The sequence below is a fragment of the Pseudophryne corroboree genome, chromosome 10 (genome assembly GCF_028390025.1).
Source record: "Pseudophryne corroboree isolate aPseCor3 chromosome 10, aPseCor3.hap2, whole genome shotgun sequence".
Taxonomy (NCBI): Eukaryota; Metazoa; Chordata; class Amphibia; order Anura; family Myobatrachidae; genus Pseudophryne; species Pseudophryne corroboree.
In genome coordinates, this window is record NC_086453.1 from 219,025,551 (window position 1) to 219,047,539 (window position 21,989).

Genomic DNA, 21,989 nt, shown 5'->3' on the forward strand with positions numbered 1-21,989 from the left:
CTATCCTACACAATGAAATACCTCCAATCGTTAGCTTTACAAGAGACACACTTAAAATTCATAAACAGAGCCTATGTCTCCCCACAACAGCGTTCCCATTTTGTACCAGACGAATCGGGACATTGCCAAAGTGTACCATGTCTAAAGCACATTATTTCCACAACTTCTGGGAATGTGGCAATATCCGGGCCTTTTGGTATAGACTGATTAACTACATTAACTCTTTATTTTCTCTCAACTTAAAGAAACACCCTACTGCCTGTCTCTTTATATATTTTCAAAATTGGGACCTTGGTCAACGCAAAAAATTAATCGTTCCCTTATTGTCTCTTATTCTAGTATTAGCAAAGAAACTTATTTTAATGCATTGGATCTATAAACATTCTCCTACAGTGGTGGAGTTGAAGAACCTATTATTGAAAATATTGTTCATGGAACGTCAAGCTTTATTACCTGATGTAGAAAAGGGAGACCCTAAATTTTACAAGAAATGGGAGTTTTTTTTATGTTTATCCTCGATACTGAGACTAAGTCTAGAATACAGAAAATCTTTGAGACCACGATGTGGTTCCTCTTCCATCAACTTGATAGTTAAAATTCTTACTTGGGTCTTCTTCTCCACCTGCTCTTGGGAAACACGATTGCTAATGATTTATGGTTTCTATCTTATTATACCGTCTTCTGATCTCTCATCTATTCTGTCTGTGTAATGTTCCTTTTATCTTAGCGTCCACCCTTCCAACCTCCCCCCCTCCTCCTCTCCCACTCTTCCCCTTCCCCATTGCTCATGTTTTATATTTCTTTTATTGTTACTAAAGATATATTTACGGTTGGAGTTATCCTATGTTGGACTTTGTTTTACATACTTACCAAAAATATCCACTGGAATCGGACTTCGTTGTAGGTTTGATTGCTATGTTCTATATATGTACTGAAAGCACTATTGACACACAGACATGGAATCATTGATTGTTTTGTATGATTCTTTATTGTATCATTGACGCATATTATCCAATTATTATTTGAGATGCTTTACAATATGTATATATTTGGTGTCAGCATTTTTTTTAAACTATTTTCCAGATGCATTTGTTTTGCATACTAACTGCCTTATGTATATAGTGTGGCAGATGCTCAATTAGCTTAGTGATATCATTCAGGTGCTTGAAAGGCAGGGGTATTTCTAAGCAAGAAAAAAAAGGCATTTTGTTTCCCCCAGCACCCTGAATGATAACAGTAACCAGATGTAAATCCCACACAATATTAGAATTCAGAGATCTTGGTTACATATATTTGCGCAAATGTATGAATACATTTGCGCAGATTTACATCTGGTTACTGTTATCATTCAGGGTGCTGGGGGAAACAAAATGCCTTTTTTTTCTAACTACCGTATGTCTCTTCTCTTACACTATGTCTTAAAATTTTCCTTCAATAAAATTGTTTGTGAAAAAAAAAAAAACAACAGTGAATGTGTTAACCGCTCCCAAAGATTTAAGAATGATACTCTAGTGAGCCAGGCTCCTTTATACCCGAGCAGCCAACAAGGAGAATCGGGTCAACTGTTTCATGTAATTGAGCAGCTCTTCAATAGCAGCCACTGTAGACTACATAGGTATATATATATATATATATATATATATATATATAGATAGATAGATAGATAGATAGATAGATAGATAGATAGAATTCGACTTTTTGAAAGTCGAATTGAGATGAGATTGAATAGGGGTTGTCGAATCCATTCCGACAAATGCATGTCGGAATGGATCCGACCCTAATTGAATATACCCCATACTGTTTATTGCAGCGTGGTGTAATAATTAGTAAAGTATATTTTTACAGTCCTCTCCCTATTTTCAGTGGTTTATACAAGTTTAGTAATTTCTACAAATAAGTGTATTGCAGGAGTGGTATATTATCCCCACTCGGTCAATTACAGATAGTGGTACAAAACAGTATATTATGGGGGAGATTTAATAAACCATCAAAGAGTACAAGTGGAAGTATTGCCCATAGAAACCAATCAGAATCTAGCTATCATTTAGTATATTCTGTAACATGAAAGCCGCAACACCTCCACTTATTCTACTTAGAAGGTCTGCTACATCTCTCCTATCTGATAGGCTGTGATTAGCTAAACAGTATACACCTCTTCTGCAAAGACCGAAATGGACTGTGAAGCGTGTCCAATGGTGGCAGATGTGAACCGTCCTTAGACATTAGTGGAAAATACCTAGTATACAATTATCGCAATATTTTTTTGCTGGATATTAAATGTGAGTCTGTTAGCAGTATTTTGCAGACATCCTATTGTAACATTTAAATATATATATATAATGCATATCATTTTTTCTTTTGTCACTTTGAGATTAATATAATTACTTGATTCAGTTTCAGTTTAGTAATGACACAAGCAGAGCTCTGTTTCTTACACAGCCTTACTAATGACAATTACACACTGATTAGAAGAGATTTGAGAAGATTAGTACATTTTACTATTTTATATTGCAGCGATTTGAAGTGGTAATTGAATACAGTAATCAGCGTTTGTTCATCGTTTCCCACCTTGACATGATAGACATTTTGGTTTTATTTCTGCAAGAAAAATTCTAATAAAAACCAGCACAGCTTTAATAGAGGATTGAGGCCTGATAATGACAGATTTTCTTCAGCTAAATCCCAGGAGGTGTGCGGTCCATAGGTCTCCAACAGGTAGATTGCCTGAAGCTTTCAATGACTTTGAGCATCGGGAGAATTCTACCTCTGAATAATTGAATAATTCCATGTTCTATTGGATTCTTTTTCTCCTAAGGACATTTTTGTGGATATAGAACTGAAAGTAGTGTGGTCTCATTTAACACAAAATTAATACAGCAATATACTTTATATCTCAGTGTTCGGCTTTTATTGTTACCTGATTAAAATGACTTTACACTAAAAATATATATATATTTTTTTACTAACATAAATTGCATCTTTTCCATAGAGCATGACTTACACCGAGCAGAACATCTTTGCATGAACAATTATGGCATTTTTATGGTGGCTACAAGCGCACAGGTTCTTACCAACTCACTTGATAAGAATCATGATTACGGTTATGTATAAAAAATAGTCATGTATTCCAGAAGTAAAAATGTTTCCACTAAGCATGATATACTGTATACTGCATCACATTTTCCCAGCTACCCGTATTCAGTGCTTCCTCCAATACACTGCTTGTTGTACCAGCACCATCCATTATGTTTAGTTTACATCAGTTGTAGCAATGAGATGTCTTAGTTGCTTTCATTTCAAGCAGCAAATATTTCACATTTCCTTTTTTAAAATGCATTACATGCTTTCCACATTACTTGTGTCTATAGAAGCCAGCTCTGTGGGTGTCCCCTGCTTTATGGGAGGCCACCTACTGGGGTCATATTAAGAGAGGAGAGGACCTGTGTACAGTGTCCATCCGGGTCCCCTCCTCTCTAGCAGGCATCGCTGAAAATGAGCACTAGAGCACGAGTAGGTCTCCGGGAAAATGGCACTGCGGGCATTCTCCCGACAATCTTCTACTGTGCCATTTTCCCGGTGATTTGTGCAGTACTGCTGCAGCCGATGCAGGACTCCGTAGAGGTACTGTAAGTAATGAAAAAATATGCGCAGGCTGCACGGTGTGTGCACCCATTATAGATACGCTCTGCTGCCTACACGTATAATAGGTAAGATTGTTTTTTTTTTAAACTGCTTGTGGAAGCCGAATTCTCAGTGGTGTGAGTATATTCTAAAGTTAGAAATATGAATATAAATAATGTAGCCAGTAAAAAGTCAATTGGAGACCATATGCTTCTACTGACAAAGAAGAATCTCTGTTTACAGTAGATTTTTTACAAATGCTAGTATGAAGAATTAGGTACACATAGTTTCATAATCTGCATTGTGCAGAATTATACTTGCCGGATTTTAAAAAGCTCCATCTGGCAGAGCCCTAGAGAAGGCAGCCTTTAGGTGAGGCGGGGGTGTGGCATTACAAGTGTGTCGCTGTGTGATTACAGTCGCCATTTGTGGCATTTTACAGTGGGGGTTGGGCCGGGCCGCAATAATGTTTTTGCAATACAAATCATGTCATGATACCCCTGTTCTGCCCACTTCACTATGATCCACTCTTTCAGGAGTCCAGGAGTGCCTCCGAATTTCAGGACTCTCACAGACATTATGGGAGATTTGGCAAGCATTTGCAGAATGAGGTTTTCCCTTAATACAGCACATCTGGTGGTACATGCACCATAGTAACGTAACATAACGCTGCGTACAATGAAGCAAAAGAGCTGCGATTGAGTATGATTGTGGATATCTCACAATCTGGACTTGTACAGAATGAATTAGAATTCAGACATGCATAATAGACAAATACAGTATGTGACATATTTATATACCTTAAAACAATGATGAGTACAAAACTTGGCACTGGCTGGTGATTACTTTTGCCTTTCTGGCACTGCTGATTACCAGCAATCACTACGTGTTCTGAGTTCCCTGTTAACAAGCTCTCCTGTAGTCAGCTTCCACTCATTATTTTTCTCTGTCAGAGTTTCGATTTTAGGAGCAGATGGAACATTTCATTGGCCTCTCAAAGGGGACCGAAAAATCACTCCTATCCTTTGACTGAAAAAGCAAGGTTCCTATCTTTTATTTTGTCTGTGTTTGCTGTGTTATGCTATAATAAACATCAGATGGTGACAAACACAAGAGTAGAAGGGCTGCTTTAGTGCATATTAATTTGTTGTGCATAACTGTGTATGTTCTCACTTTTATAACATAATTAGAGGGTTGCCATCCTTGTGTCACACATTAACCCACCCAACTCCTGAAATAACAACAAAGTATCCATGGTACTAATAATGTACTGTAGTTAAATAATTAGAGCTAAGCAAAGGCAGCATTTACATACCGTGTGTCACAACTGAGGGCCTGAGCTGACGGGAGGCAGCCTCAGTTGTAGGGGCTGAGATGTAACGGAACCTGGGAGGTTGTATCAGACCCCTAGACATGTAAGTAACATGTAGAATAACTGCCCGAAGGCGTGACCACGACAACCAGGATAAAAGTCAATGATGTTTATTATGACAAACTCCGTAACACAGCAGCAGTAAAAGGAAACATAAAAGTCAACAGAGGATAAATACAATTCCTGGGTACTACAGGGTGGCAAGGGCCACAGGCACTGGTAGTGTGAGACAGTTCTTATAATCTTCTAGTTGGAAAGTCCTTACCAGGCCTGACTGTAGCAATGGAGAGAACCCAGGATCGTACCAGCTGATGTTCCAGGAAAGGCTGGGCTGCTGAAGGTAAAACGGCTGCTGTGGATACTGGCTGGAACCAGACTGTTGTTGGTACGGAGTGGATACTGGCTGGAACCAGTTAAATAATAAACGAACTTGAGAGCGATGAAATAATAATGAAGTTTGGAGTTTGAGAGCGGTGAAATAATAATACCGGTGGAGAGTGGTAAACTGCAGAAAAGGACACCGGCCCTTTAAGAGAAGCTGTACACTGCTGGAAGCTGGGCTGGAAGCAGGTGATTGTTTGAGAGCGGTGAAATAATAATACCGGTGGAGAGTGGTAAACTGCAGAAAGGACACCGGCCCTTTAAGAGAAGCTGTACACTGCTGGAAGCTGGGCTGGAAGCAGGTGATTGTTGTAGCTGGAAACAGGTGAGTCCAGAATGGATCGGAGAGTCAGGCTACACCGCAGATGGAATGCTGGTGCGGGTCTCTATAGCAGAAGTCTGGAGACAGGAGCTGGAACCTGGAAGACAACCACAGGAGAGAGACAAACTGGAACTAGGTTAGACAACCAAAGCACTGACGCCTTCCTTGCTCAGGCACAGCTTACTTATACCTGCAGCAAGGAAGGGGTTGGCTAGGCAATTATGCAAATCAACAATACAGACAGCAGATTGGTGGAAATGCTCAGATGACAAAATCCAAGATGGCTGCGCCCATGCAGACACTTGGAGGGAAGTTTGGTTTGTAATCCATGTGAGAATTGAAACAATAATGGCGACGCCGGCCACAGGAGACAGGAGACGCCAGACTGACAAGCGCACATTTAACCACGCGGGCACAGCGGAGGCCGCGGCTGATGAAATCACCACTCTGACATTCTGCATGTGGAAACTCAGGAACAGCGGGATCCGGTCCTGGAACGCTGAGCCAGCCTTAGGAGGCATCTGAAAGGTAAGTAATGGCGTCCAGATAACCGGATCGTGACAGCACCCCCCCCTTTAGGAGTGGCCCCAGGACACTTCTTAGGCTTTAAAGGAAACTTTGCGTGGAAATTTCGGACCAAGGCAGGAGCATGGACGTCTGAGGCATTGGTCCAAGAGCGTTCTTCAGGACCATAGCCCTTCCAGTCAATGAGGTATTGTAACTGACCGTAACGGAAACGTGAGTCCAAAATCTTGGCCACCTCGTACTCGACTCCCCGTTGAGTCTGAACTTTGGGAGCTGGAGGAAGTGCGGAATGAAACCGATTCAGGATCAGCGGTTTCAACAAAGAAACATGAAATGTCCTGGGTATTTTCAAGAAGGATGGTAACTGTAACCTGTAGGCAACAGGATTGATGACTTGTTCAATCTTGAAGGGTCCGATGTAGCGAGGTGCAAATTTCATGCTGGGAACTCTCAACCTCAAATTCTTCGTGGACAGCCACACACGATCACCCACCTTGAGAGCAGGAACCGCTCTACGCTTTCTATCGGCGAACTTCTTATACCTGAATGAGGCTTTAAGCAGGGCTGCGCGGACGATCCTCCAGTTATTTGAAAACTGACGCAAGGTGACATCCACTGCTGGAACAGAAGTTGCGGGAAGCGGTTGGAATTCTGGGACTTTAGGGTGGAATCCATAATTAATGAAGAATGGTGTAGAAGAAGATGAGGAATGGTATTGATTGTTGTGGCTGAACTCGGCCCAAGGAAGGAGTTGAACCCAGTCATCTTGAGAGGAAGGCACATATATACGGAGGAAGGCCTCCAAGTCCTGATTCACCCTCTCGGTTTGACCATTGGTCTGAGGATGGTAAGCCGTGGAAAACTTTAACTTGACTTGGAGGGCTTGACACAAACTTCGCCAAAATTTGGCTACAAATTGTACTCCACGATCCGAGATGATCTCTTCAGGAAGACCGTGAAGTCGGAAGATCTCTTGTATAAACACTTGAGCCAACTTGGAAGCTGACGGAAGACCGGTGAGAGGGATGAAATGTGCCATCTTGGTGAACCGGTCAACTACCACCCAGATGGTATTAAACTTGTTGCAGATAGGTAGATCGGAAACAAAGTCCATCGACAAATGGGTCCAAGGTCGACGGGGAACAGATAATGGAACCAGTTGCCCCGCAGGCGACTGGCGGGAGACTTTGTGTTGGGCACACTTTGGGCAGGAGGCAATAAATTCCATAACGTCCTTCTTCAGAGTTGGCCACCAGTAGGACCTAGAAATAAATTCAAGGGTTTTCTGAATGCCTGTATGTCCAGCAAAACGGGAAGCATGGGCCCAATGCATGAGCTTCTTCCTTAGAACTGGCTTAACAAAACTTTTCCCTGGTGGAGGCGTAGAGTCCATCCCTACCGTGGAGAATGCCAACGGATTAATAATAGGATGCTTGTCTGCAGACTCGGACTCATTTTCTTGCTCCCATGAGCGGGAAAGGGCATCGGCCTTACGATTCTGAGAACCCGGACAGAACTGGAGTTTAAAGTCAAACCTAGAGAAGAAAAGTGCCCATCTGGCCTGAAGAGGATTCAGACATTGTGCGCCTTTGAGATATAAAAGATTTTTGTGGTCGGTAAGAATGGTGATTGAGTGGGAAGCTCCCTCCAACAGGTATCTCCACTCCTCCAGAGCGAGCTTGATGGCTAGCAACTCCTGATCGCCAATGGCATAGTTGCGCTCAGCTGGGGAGAACTTCCGGGAGAAGAAACTGCAAGGATGTAGATGTCCATCTTTGGCCCTCTGGGATAACACTGCTCCTACTCCAACGGAGGAGGCATCTACCTCTAAGATAAAAGGAGAGTCGGTGTCGGGCTGTTTCAGAACTGGTGCAGAGATGAACCGTTGCTTCAGAAGGTGAAAGGCCTATGTAGCTTCCTCGGACCACTTGGACGGATTAGCACCTTTCTTGGTTAATGCAGTGATAGGCGCCACAATGGTGGAAAAGTCTCGTATAAATTTTCTATAATAATTGGCGAACCCTAAGAACCTCTGGACCCCTTTGAGGCTTAAGGGTATAGGCCAATTCTGGATTGCTTGGAGTTTCTCAGGATCCATCTCTAGTCCGTAACCGGACACAATGTAACCTAGAAACGGAATGGTTTTAACTTCAAACACACACTTCTCCAATTTACAGTAGAGGTGATTGACACGGAGACGGGAAAGAACCTCTTTTACCCAGAAACGATGATCTTCGAGATTATTAGCAAAGATGAGGATGTCGTCTAGATAAACCACGACATGGCGGTACAAGATGTCCCTGAAAATCTCATTCACGAAGTGCTGGAAGACTGCTGGAGCATTGCTCAATCCGAAGGGCATGACGAGGTACTCATAATGTCCGTCACGGGTGTTAAAGGCGGTCTTCCACTCGTCACCCTCACGGATTCGGATGAGATTGTAGGCACCCCTCAAGTCCAGCTTTGTGAAAATAGTTGCACCACTAACTATCAAAGAGCTCGGTAATCAGGGGTAAAGGGTATCGGTTCTTGACGGTAATGTCGTTCAGACCTCTGTAGTCGATGCACGGACGCAGACCACCGTCTTTCTTCTTAACGAAGAAGAAGCCTGCGCCGGCTGGAGAAGAAGATGGTCGGATGAAACCCTTCGCCAGGTTCTCTTTGATGTACTCTTCCATGGAGTGTGTCTCAGGCAGAGACAACGGATAAGTTCGGCCTCGCGCTGGAACCTTCCCTGGAATGAGGTCGATTGGGCAGTCCCATTCTCTATGAGGAGGAAGGATATCAGCAGAGGCTTTACTGAACACGTCCGTGAAGTCTTGATATGGAGGAGGCGGAACATCAGATGACCTGGGGAAGGAAGAACAAACAGGAAGAACTTTGGCTAAACAAGTCTCAGCACAGGAGGGACCCCATGCCAGTATTTGCGTAGTCGTCCAGTCAATTGATGGGTTGTGGAGACGGAGCCATGGAAGGCCTAAAACCACTGGATGTGTGGCTCTTGGAATCACTAAAAAAGAAATATACTCAGAATGAAGAACTCCCACTCTCAGATGAACTGTAAGAGTCCTTAAGGAAATGACTGCGTCAAAAATCTTGCTGCCATCCACGGCAGTCAAAGAGATGGACGAGGACAGTCTCTCGGTGGGTAGGGACCACCGTTTAACATAAGCTTCGGTTATGAAATTCCCAGCTGCTCCGGAATCAAGGAGGGCAATGACGTTCCTGTAACGTTGAGCAATTTGGAGCGACACTGGGAGGTTACAGTCATGGGGAGATGGAGAGGAGATCATTACTCCTAGCCGGCCCTCTCCTTGGCGAGCTAGGATCTGGAGTTTCCCGGACGTTTGGGACAGGCATTGATAGTGTGCGACGGAGCTGCACAGTAGAGACAGAGAGACTCAGAGAGACGTCTTCGGCGCTCAGCGGGAGATAGACGAGAACGACTAATTTGCATAGGCTCATCCTTGGATGGAGATGGTTGACGAGGAGGAGGAGCAGAAGATTTAGGAGTAGATGATCTTCCTCGCTCAGTTGCTCTCTCTCTGAAACGTAGATCAACCTTCGTGCAAAGAGAAATTAGCTCATCCAACTTAGAGGGCAAGTCTCTGGTAGCTAACTCATCCTTGATGCGTTCTGATAAGCCATGCCAGAATGCAGCATACAGGGCCTCGTCGTTCCATGCCAGTTCGGATGCCAGGATTTTAAACTGTATAAGATACTGTCCCACAGTACGTGTTCCCTGGCGTAAACGGAGAATCTCAGATGAAGCAGATGTTATCCGGCCTGGCTCGTCGAAGATGCGCCTGAATGTAGCTACAAAGTCATTATAGGAGGATAGCAGGGGATCAGACTTCTCCCATAAAGGTGATGCCCAGTCAAGGGCTGAGCCACTGAGAAGGGAGATGATATAGGCAATTTTGGTACGGTCACTGAAGAAATTGCCAGGTAGAAGCTCAAAGTGGATTTCACATTGATTGAGAAATCCCCTGCAGAACCTTGGAGATCCATCAAATTTTGCTGGCGTTGGAAGATGAAGATGTGGACTGGAAATGGGTAAGGTGGGTGGGGTTACAGCTGGTGTCACTGTAGTGGACGCACCGGACGTGCCAGGTCCACGGAGGGTCGTTTGAATCCCATCCAGCCGTGTAGAGAGATCCTGGAGACAGCGGATGATGTGGCCCTGTGCAGCCTCCTGATGTTCAAGTCGGGCTGCCAGTTCTTGTATTGGCCTGGCCGCTTGATCCTGGTCTCCGGCTGGATTCATTAGGTCAGTGCTTACTGTCACAACTGAGGGCCTGAGCTGACGGGAGGCAGCCTCAGTTGTAGGGGCTGAGATGTAACGGAACCTGGGAGGTTGTATCAGACCCCTAGACATGTAAGTAACATGTAGAATAACTGCCCGAAGGCGTGACCACGACAACCAGGATAAAAGTCAATGATGTTTATTATGATAAACTCCGTAACACAGCAGCAGTAAAAGGAAACATAAAAGTCAACAGAGGATAAATACAATTCCTGGGTACTACAGGGTGGCAAGGGCCACAGGCACTGGTAGTGTGAGACAGTTCTTATAATCTTCTAGTTGGAAAGTCCTTACCAGGCCTGACTGTAGCAATGGAGAGAACCCAGGATCGTACCAGCTGATGTTCCAGGAAAGGCTGGGCTGCTGAAGGTAAAATGGCTGCTGTGGATACTGGCTGGAACCAGACTGTTGTTGGTACGGAGTGGATACTGGCTGGAACCAGTTAAATAATAAACGAACTTGAGAGCGATGAAATAATAATGAAGTTTGGAGTTTGAGAGCGGTGAAATAATAATACCGGTGGAGAGTGGTAAACTGCAGAAAAGGACACCGGCCCTTTAAGAGAAGCTGTACACTGCTGGAAGCTGGGCTGGAAGCAGGTGATTGTTTGAGAGCGGTGAAATAATAATACCGGTGGAGAGTGGTAAACTGCAGAAAGGACACCGGCCCTTTAAGAGAAGCTGTACACTGCTGGAAGCTGGGCTGGAAGCAGGTGATTGTTGTAGCTGGAAACAGGTGAGTCCAGAATGGATCGGAGAGTCAGGCTACACCGCAGATGGAATGCTGGTGCGGGTCTCTATAGCAGAAGTCTGGAGACAGGAGCTGGAACCTGGAAGACAACCACAGGAGAGAGACAAACTGGAACTAGGTTAGACAACCAAAGCACTGACGCCTTCCTTGCTCAGGCACAGCTTACTTATACCTGCAGCAAGGAAGGGGTTGGCTAGGCAATTATGCAAATCAACAATACAGACAGCAGATTGGTGGAAATGCTCAGATGACAAAATCCAAGATGGCTGCGCCCATGCAGACACTTGGAGGGAAGTTTGGTTTGTAATCCATGTGAGAATTGAAACAGTAATGGCGACGCCGGCCACAGGAGACAGGAGACGCCAGACTGACAAGCGCACATTTAACCACGCGGGCACAGCGGAGGCCGCGGCTGATGAAATCACCACTCTGACATTCTGCATGTGGAAACTCAGGAACAGCGGGATCCGGTCCTGGAACGCTGAGCCAGCCTTAGGAGGCATCTGAAAGGTAAGTAATGGCGTCCAGATACCCGGATCGTGACACCGTGCCACTATTATACAGACATGTTTACACTGATTTTATTGGGAAGGTTATGGACCCCCTCAGGCCAAGATAAACTTGGACTCATAAAAAGCCTGTCCTGTAATTTGCCATTGGAATAATAACAAACCTACTTGATTTTTACATGTCCTCGCAGGCAACAGCAAGACTGTAATAGGGGGTACATATGGTAGGATGTATACCCACTGATGCAACGGATGATCCGAGGGCTGACATATCAGGCGGATATACACACGGCGCAATCCAGTGCATGACCACCCACTATGCTGCCTTCCCCACCCTTCATAGCACTGCATGGGATTGTCAGCTACACCCCCTGATCTTTTGAACATGTAGAAAGATCAGAGGAAGCGACAGACAACCCCACGGTGATTAGGGAGCTTCCAATCCCGGGATTGAATCCCAGCTGTTTTTGGGCCTAAATCCCGGGATCCCGCCGATCCCGGGATTGGCCTCCCTAGTTGTGATCTGAGAGAGGGAAAAGAGTATTAGTGAATTCAGAGATGAAGCACAGTCTGGTGAATACAAGATCAAGGCATCGGCCCTCCTGATAAGTAGAGGAGTCAGTGCATAGGGAGAGGCTGTGAGAGGAGGTTAGAGAGAGTAGTTTGGAGGCATGAGCAGCAGATTTCGGACTATGAATAGCTATATTTAAATCACAAATGATGATGGTGGAGATGTCAGAGGATAGGAAGAGAAAGGTGTGTAAATCCTGGTAGAATGCGTCATAACTGTGGTTTTTGTGAACCCGGTGTTAGTTAAGTCTGTGCGGGCAACTGGAGGACTATGTTAATATTAGGCTGGTCTGTAGGAATCAGTGAGAAGAAGGCGCAATCCCTGACCGGGGATCGAACCCGGGCCTCGGCAGAGGAAGCCGTATCCTGACCACTGGATCACCAGGGACTTTGATAGCAGGATGATGAATGTATAGGTGAGACTGTACTGGATATAGTGTCACAGGAGTAGGTGCTAATGTACTCAAGGTTACTGGCAAGATAGTAAGATGGACTGGTTACTGGTGAGACTGATAACTGGGCAGGTTACCGGTGAGACTGGGATGCAACTGTAATGCGGGCTGGTACCGGATATAACTGGAAACGCAACTGAAAGTAGAACAATGACTGTGGCTGTAACTTTAGGACGAGGCTGAAGAACCCTGCGGCTGTGACGGTAGAATACTGCAGCTGTGGTTTTAAGTTGAGACTGTGGAATACTGCGACTGTGACTTTAAGATGAAACACTGCAACTGTGCCTTTAAGTTGAGACTGTGGAATACTGTGACTGTGCCTTTAAGATGAAACACTGCAACTGTGCCTTTAAGTTGAGACTGTGGAATACTGTGACTGTGCCTTTAAGATGAAACTATGGAACACTGCAACTGTGCCTTTAAGATGAACTGTAGAAATACTGGATATCAATGGTAACACAAATGTAATCCAAACTAGGTAGCAAAGGAACAGAGTTTTTACAAGAACTGAAGTACAAGGGTTACCTTTAGTGAGCTCAGCTTCAAAGCTCACACAGAGCTGTGTGTGACACGAGGAACTGCCCGTGTTTCCAACTCCAGTCTTCAGACTTATACTTCCTGGTCCTTGGTGATTGGTGAGCAGTATCAGGTGATTCAGATAGTCTCAGGCTGGCACAGGATTGGACAGCTCTGGATCAGGTGAACAGTCACTGTCATGTGAGTACTGTAGACTAGGCAGTGAAGTGGAGTAAGGCCTAGCAGGCAGAGAGAACACTGAAGCCTGAACGTCTTGCAAACAAACAGAGTATGCTGGCTTTTAGGCCTAAACTTCAGATTGCTAAATTCAGACTCACACAGAAGATCACCACAGGTGGAGCTCGTTAACTATTACCTTCCAGGCAGAGAACTCAGGACTCAGGAAACTCATGGTATTGGCAAGCTGTTTATCCCAGTGAGCAGAAAGATGCAGGATCCAGGATAGAGATGGCAGAGGTAAGTCACCAAATATGAAAACTACAGTCAGGATCGTGACAGAATGTTCTTCAAATTATGTGAATGTGAGTGATGGATCCTGTGGTAGAACTGTGTATGTTAAAGATTGGGATAGTAATATTCCAGCCCTACCTCTTTTACTGTTACCAGGCCTGGAGGTGTGTGTGAAGTGGAGACTACCATGTGACAGTGCTGCAGGGCAGGTAGTGACTGATTGTGTGAGTCTTGTTTCTGTTATAGACAGCAAGTTGAAGTTGTTAGATACTGTATGAAGAGGTCATGGATGGATGTTAATTTGTTAGAAACAGAGCATTTATTCCATAAGGCACATTTTAGTGATTTGGAGGATGATGGGAGACATGTGTGGGTTTATGAGGTTAGCCAGATTTATATCTTGCTGTTTATTAATAGCCTAAAAGTGTCATTTTGTTGTATGAAAATGTGCAGAAGGTTATGCCCAGTTTGTCAATGGGAAAGTTATGACACTGGGAGGAAAATTATAGAATGATAAAGGTTTGGACTATTTTCTCACCCACTAGAGTTCACACCTATAATACTGTAACTCCCCACACATTAGAACCTATACTGCTCCCCTGAATGTGAGCCAAGGGGAACATGTTTAATATACCCTGTGGATAAATTGGCAAGGGGCAGTCTTAAGGTTCCAATTGGGATTGTCCACAACTTTTTATGCTAACCCCATGCGAACGAAATGAATTCCTTTAGAGAAAAGGTGGTTATTTCACTTTTTGTCATTTTTATTTTGTCTTGCTTATGTTTATTTATATAAATACTTTGTAACATTTTTGCCTGTTAGTTAACTCATCTTAATAACCTGTTCATATAACTTCAGAACTATAGTCTGAGGAGAAATACAGTAAGCCACTCAAGTTACACAAACTCTTATATCAGTAAGTTTGTGATAATTATTAATTGTATAGATATACTGTACTGACACTGAATTGCGTCACCCTGTAATTTAGGGTAAGGGCTTTAACTGTAGGGGGAAGAGGTTAAAATACCACTAGCCGGAATCCCGACATGCGGTGAAATGCCACCGCCGGAATACCAGCGATACAGGCTATTCTCCCTCTGTGGTGTCCGCGACACCCATAGATGGAGACTATAACCAGTGGCTAGTGCAGTGAGCCACCATATCCACGGCATGGCGAGCGCAGTGTGGTGAGCAAAGCGAGCCCGTAAGGGGCTTTCTAGCACTCACCCCGCTGCCGGCATACTGGTGCCCGGGATGCCGCTGTCGATATACTGAAGGCCAGCATCCCGGCGAGCCACCGAGCCTACAGCGTGGCAAGCGCTATGAGCACGCAAGGGGACTCTTTGCACTCACCCCACTGCCAGCATACTGACGGCCGGGATACCGTTGCCGGTATACTGACGGCTGGCATCCTGACCGTTGGTATAGCATACTGATCCCCTATCTATCTACTAATGGTGAAAATGTATATAACACATGTAACTGTGACAGGGCCCCATAACAGCTCTGGGCCCCATAACAGCTGCACTACCTGCACCTATGGTAGTTACACCCTTGTCCCCAGGGAAATGCTACTTACATGGGAGATCAGTGAGAAACTGAAGAGCTGCAGCTGCCACTTCAACCTGCTAGCGTCGCTGCCAAAGGTGCAGCAAAGAGGAGAGAGGAGGGAGGGAAGAGGGAGATTTAACAAAAGTATTGTCATCTCTCATTTGCCTCAGTGAAGCTTACAGAATATCTGGATATATTTAATATGGAAAGCAGAAACAGGTGCCATCTCAGGGTTCAAGATGAGCGACATTGTGGCATAAAGATGCCTACATTGAGTTTGTTTTGCATCATTTAGTAGAGTTCTGTTCATATGTTTCAAGTTCCAATTTCCCTTCACTGCTCACCTAAATGTCATTCTGCACTATAGTTATATAATCTAAAGGTCAAATTCCACTAGAAAAATTTTTGCAAAGTTTTGCAGCCAAATGTGGAATAGGGACAATAATCTTTAGAACAGTTTTAAAAATGTTGCTCATTTGTTCTCACCGTGCACAAGACCATTACTTTCAGTAGGGAAGATTACGCCATGATTAGGTTCCTTGGGTGTATTTTATATGAAAGTTTTGCTCAATAAATCACAGCTTGCTTATTTCTCCCTTCTTCTACTGTATATTATGCTACACTTCATCTGAAAGTTTAATGCTATTTGTTGCTTAATGACTATGCTGAAGATATGTATAATTAATTTCAGACGTTGATGTCTAGAATAGTAATGTCTGCTTTTAATTCTTTGGTGTCTGTAGATGTTTTTAAAAAGCTACATTCTGTATTCTGACATCTAAATTACAGTATTTTGTTAATGTTTTCAGGACAAGCTCTGTATAATCCTTTAGACGTACAGGAAGCAACAAAGGATCCGTCTTGCATTAATTCAGATGTGACCCTGTACATCTAGCTTCCCTGCATGTTAAACAGCCCTTCTAGTCCTGCCATGCTGTGACCTGCCTCAGTATTGTAGAGCGTCTTTTCTTGCAAATTTTTCATTAAATGTGCGTAATTCACAAAATGATGTGAATAGGATGCACAAGCAGCTTATGCTGATTAAAATGATATACGGCATGCCTATTTTAGGGATGGGAATCATTTGATGTTTCATCAGTAACATCGGATATTTTGTTCCAATGTTCAATGTTTAACTCTGCAATGTTGAGGATCCACTGTTTCCTCACCATCGCTAGATTTCTCCCCCAATGTTTTTCTCAATTTTCCAATGTTTTTGTGTGTGTGTCACTGTGTGGTATTTTCCCTGATTTGGGCAGCCAAATCACTATCCTTGTTTTATATTGAATAACAATTTATCTGATAGAAAACAGAAGCACACACACACTGTCACTGACTGGTCTTCTGTGTGTGCATTGCTGCTGATGATGGGGGTGGTGGCTGACAGAGTGAAACACACTCTGCTCAGCCATTCAGCAGCAGCACATAGGACAGGGGGCAGGCTGGTTGTCTGCTATTGTGAATTCAGCAGTGAGTGACAATGGTATACCTCCCAACTGCCCCGATTTTCGCGGGACAATCCCGTTTTTTTTGGTCTGTCCAGCTTTCCCTCCCACGGGCCGCAGTGTCCTGCGGAGGGGGGCAGTTGGGAGGCTCCCTATCACTCGCTGCTCTGCTCAGTTCAGGGGAGGTGCGTCTGGCTGCATTTGTGAAAATGGAGGCATGTAGCTGCCGTTTAAGGGGACAGAAGAGGACAGGGATCTCTGGTAGCATGGAGATATCCTGGCCTCTGCGACATAGGTGCCATAAGCCGCCCAATGGTGTGTCAGTGATCCGATGTTGCGTCCTAGGACGCAGGTCGGATCACTACTGCAGCAGGAGACGTCTGCATGTAATATATGCATCACCATACAGCGCTATCACTGCTGCTTCCAGGGAAGTGATAGCACCTCCAACCACCCTGAATGACCCCTCCCCCCCATATTAATTCTCTACCACCCACATCAGTGAGACAGGGGCAGATTGCTCTGTTATTATAGGTACTCTGAGGGACATATGGTGTCCCCGCACTCCCACTATCCAAGGTGCTGCTTGCTGTTATTATTTAGCATTTTGAAAGTAAATTCACATTCACGCATGAGTAGTTGTGCTATAGACAGGACTGTAACCTGTGCATAGATCATATATTAGACTTTCATATGTTTCTACATGCAGCAGTACAGTATATCTTTTTCAAGAGACAGTATATTTATTTCAGGGGCAGTATATTTATTTCAAGGGGCAGTATATTGAGTGGCAATAGGTGAAACATGACATGCCCCTTAACGGCGCGCCTCACCTACAATCTCCCTGAAACTCGTTATCAAAAGTAAGCAAGTATACGGGGGGGCGTGGCCTGACTGGAGAGGCAGCTGGATGCAGGGAATTAGAGCTCCTGCTCCCACACACTTAAATAGCGCCTATCGCTGAGAATATTGCCACCCCTGTGCCCAATTAGTACCCCCGACGGCCTTAGGTACCTGCACACCTGTCCGCGGAGCCGGGGGACCGCTTCCTCGGTCCTTGCGGGTTGCGGCCTGTACCAGGAGACGAAGCCGCGGACTTGATTTCATCTTCCGGTCCGCCGAGAAGCTCCGTGGGGCCTGCTGAGCACAGTGATGCCTACAACCAACGGAGCTCCCTCGTCCCCCCCTCGTCCATCTTCCCTACCTTGGAGCCTGCTGTCTGCCCTCCGGGTCCCCCTTGCAGCGCCGTTGGTGGCCGGTGGAGCGGAGCTCGGATCCCGGCAACTGAGGACGGACGCGCACTCCCGGTGCTGCACCAGCGCGTCTCTGCTGCTCCCTGCTCCACCGACGGCGGCCATCTTGTGGTTGGCGCCGCCGATCACACCGGAGCTGCGGCGGCCGCTTGGACACATCTCTGGGGTCCCCGAACCTAGCACCATACTCCCAGTGCCCCCCTTGTGCTGACCCCGTACACCGACGGCCGCAGACGCGGGGGAGACCCGCGGGACGGGACACTTCCGGTGGCCATCTTGGGATTGGCGCCACCCCAGAACCTGGCCGTCAGCTTATAACTCCCTGGACGCAGGGACCGCGGAGCCAAGAGAGTCACTAGGCTCCTCTACGGGCTGCAGCCTGCCTCCCCTATACTATTCAGAGACCAGACATCAGGGCGGCCAGCTGGGGGCACCACCGAGGCCCGTTGACCCACCTAGACCCGCCGGTGACCTGGAGACTCCCGGCCTGACCCTCTCCCGCTCTCACCACCAGTGAAGCCGAGCACCGCCCGCGGCCGCCACGGAGCTCCTTGTCTCACCACCAGCGCAGGGGCTCCTAGCAAGACTAGCGGTGACCCCTGTTCACGACACAGCACACTTTCTATGGCCGGTGTACTCCTGCACCTGATCCTCCCGGGGTGGCTCCTGGACAAAAGCATACCACTCTTTCAGTCCGAGTTTCCCCACACGAAAGATACCGCCACACTCTCTAGCACCGTACCTACCCCCCTCATTGTCGTACCTACTCATCTACAATACGTGCCTGCACAATACGACAGAGGATCGCTACATCTGATCTACCGAAGGCCACCCATCGCTGCGAGCGTGACGCGCGAGTGCTATACGAAAGATACCACTCCACTCCAAATACGTGGTGACTGACACACTCACAAACGGCACCGTTCAGGTATCCCTCAACTCTCTAAGACGCCCACCAACCCTCATGTTCCACTGATTACATCATAACTCAACCCTCCAGTGGTTCCCTCCCTGGTAACTAGAAAGTTTAATTCTACCCATTTATCTCAACTCTTTGTGTGGTCCCTTATACTCCAAACTCACCTACCAAGGTGCAAACATGTCCAAACCTAACCCGAACACAAGAAGACGTGCGGGTACAGACATTTCTCAACACTTCACCAAAACCGACAAGGGTGACAAGTCCTCCCTACCCTCTGGCCCTCCTTCTCCCAGCCTATCTTTCCCAGGTGGAGACGACCCGCTACCTTCACCCGCCCCATCGACCAAGGAGGATATCATGGCTCTGAAGTCGCTCATAATGGACTTTAAAGAATCACTAGAAACCAAACTCGACAGAGCAGTTACCTCTATTAGATCAGATATCTCATCCTTATCCTCCAGAACCTCCAAACTAGAAGCCAGACAAGACGTTCTACAGAAAGACCATATAGAAACGGTCAGAGATATAGACCATCTCATCCAAGATATAACGGAGCTCCGATCCAAGAACGAGGATTTGGAAAATCGCGAGAGGAGAAATAATCTCAGAATCCGCAACATCCCAGAGTCCATTCTCCCGGCAGCCCTCGAAACATACCTCCAAAGGCTGTTCTCCGCCCTTCTGCCAAATGAGGCTTCTCGGGAGCTACCTTTGTAAAGAGCTCACAGAGCCCTCCGACCTAGGCCCCGCGATGGCGAGCCCCCGAGAGACATCATCATGCGCTTTCTCAACTTCAAGGATAAAGAGATGGTCCTTCTCCCGACCCGGGGTAAACCACACATACTGTTCGAGGATGTCAAGTTACAATTCTTTCAGGACTTGGCCCCCTCCACCATACTTAAAAGGAGGGAACTCAGAGATCTAACATCAGCTCTACGCGCACGAGGTATCCGTTACCGCTGGGGATTCCCCTTCAAGCTCCTGATCGAATATAATGGAAAAACAATCGTCATCAAAGACCCGAGAGAAGAAAATTACTTCCTATCTCACCTGGAGGACTCTGACCCACTCGTTGACCAAAGTTCTAACCTTCATCCACCCTGATCGCCTCAGCACCTATTACTACATGGACACTCCATTCAGTATACCGTTATAATACTCCTGTTGACTATTTTACCTGTTTTAATTTTACATCTTGATAGTTCCAAATGCCTATTGAACATTGGTTGCCCATACTTATCCCCAGCCCACCTCACTAGCCCCGCTACCCAAAGACTAGCGGTTAAGGCTACCCCCTTGGGCCCGCCCACATATATGCTTCACGCAGCATACCGATAACTAACACATACCATATACTCCTATATAGGAACCAAGATGCTCAGTTCGAAGATCTAACTACTTTTTAGTTTTGTTGTTATTAATGTTGTAGTGCTATTTCCGCACTTATCGTTTGACCTTACACAACACCCTTTAACCACATATCACTCACACAAGGACTTATTCACCTCTTAGCTACTAATACCTCTTCCACACAGACCACCACTGGAGGGACGTGTTCCTTCGACCCCTGTACTTGCCACACAAACCCACACTGTTGTTTTCAAATTCATAGACCCGCCTCCCTACCTCTTCCCCTCTGTGGAGGGAGTACGTTCGCTCCCCGACGCTCCTCCACTTTGGATCCTTTGATCCTACTCTCTGTGCCCGTTCCTTCTCGCTGGCCGTAAGGAACTTCTACACAGGCTCGCCCTAACTCTCCCCCCCCTTTTCCTTTTTTTTTTTTTCTTTTCTTTTCTCTCTTCTCACTTCCGTTTTATTTTCTCTTCCTCCTCACCCTCTACGCCTCTCTATTCCTCCTCCATCTCTCCTTTGCGCATCCTCCTCACACCTACAAGGATGCCCCTACTCCTGGCATCCTTGAACACCAAGGGTCTCAATACCCCCCAGAAGCGCTCGTCCCTGTTCCGTTCTCTTCAAACCCTAAAAGCGGGAATTGTGCTCATTCAAGAAACTCACTTCAAATCCCGGTCACACCCCTCCCTAACTACTAAACGCTTCCCAACAGCCTTTTATTCCTCAAGCCAATCGAAACACAATGGGGTGGCCATCCTGATCCACTCCAAAATCCTATTCACACTCCATTCGACCCACACAGACTCAGATGGCCGGTATGTCATTCTGACAGGCACGATCGGACACCTGGAATGCACGATCGCCACAGTCTACGCCCCTAACTCCGGGCAATCCTCTTTTTTCAATACTTTTTTCTCAGATCTAAATAAATTCAGAAAAGGTTACCTAATTCTAGGAGGGGACTTCAACACTGTCCCAGACACCGACCTAGACAAATCCTCTGGCCAATCCTGCCCCCACCGAGACTCACCTTCACGCTCTTTAAACAAACACATCCACGAATCTGGCCTCTTTGACGTATGGCGAGCTCTCAACCCAACAGCCAGAGACTATACCTTCTTCTCGACCCCGCACCAATCATACTCCCGTATTGATCTCTTTTACTGCGGCACAATGCTCTCTCAACACGTACTAGACTCATCTATCCTTACTAACCCTTGGTCAGATCACTCCATTATCACTGCCTCCTTCGACTTCCTTGACACCCTGACAACTCGCCCCAACTGGAGACTAAACGAAACGCTCTTGAAAATTCCTCAATTTCAGGAAAAAATCAAGCTAGCTCTAGAAGACTACTTCTCCTTAAACATGACTGACTCCAATTGCACCCCACTAATCTGGGAAGCTCACAAAGCCGTAATCAGGGGACACATCATTAATTACGCGTCACATAGAAACAGAGACCGCAAACAAAAAATATCATCCCTTACAATTGAAGTCCACAATCTAGAAACGCTCCATAAACAACGTCCCTCGCAACCTCTTTACTCGAAACTCACTTCAACCAGGGCTGCTTTGAATGCTATACTAGCCGAAAAAACCGAGCACTCACTCCGCTGGCTGAAACAAAAGTTCTACGAAAAAAGTAATAAAGCCGATTCACTACTAG

General features: G+C 45.8%; 1 protein-coding gene across 3 annotated transcripts in view; it reads left to right on the forward strand.

Moving 5' to 3' along the window:
- Positions 1-21,989, forward strand: part of PLCH2 (phospholipase C eta 2) — a 1,361,647-nt gene that overhangs the window by 342,340 nt on the left and 997,318 nt on the right. The gene's annotated exons all lie outside the window — the stretch shown is intronic.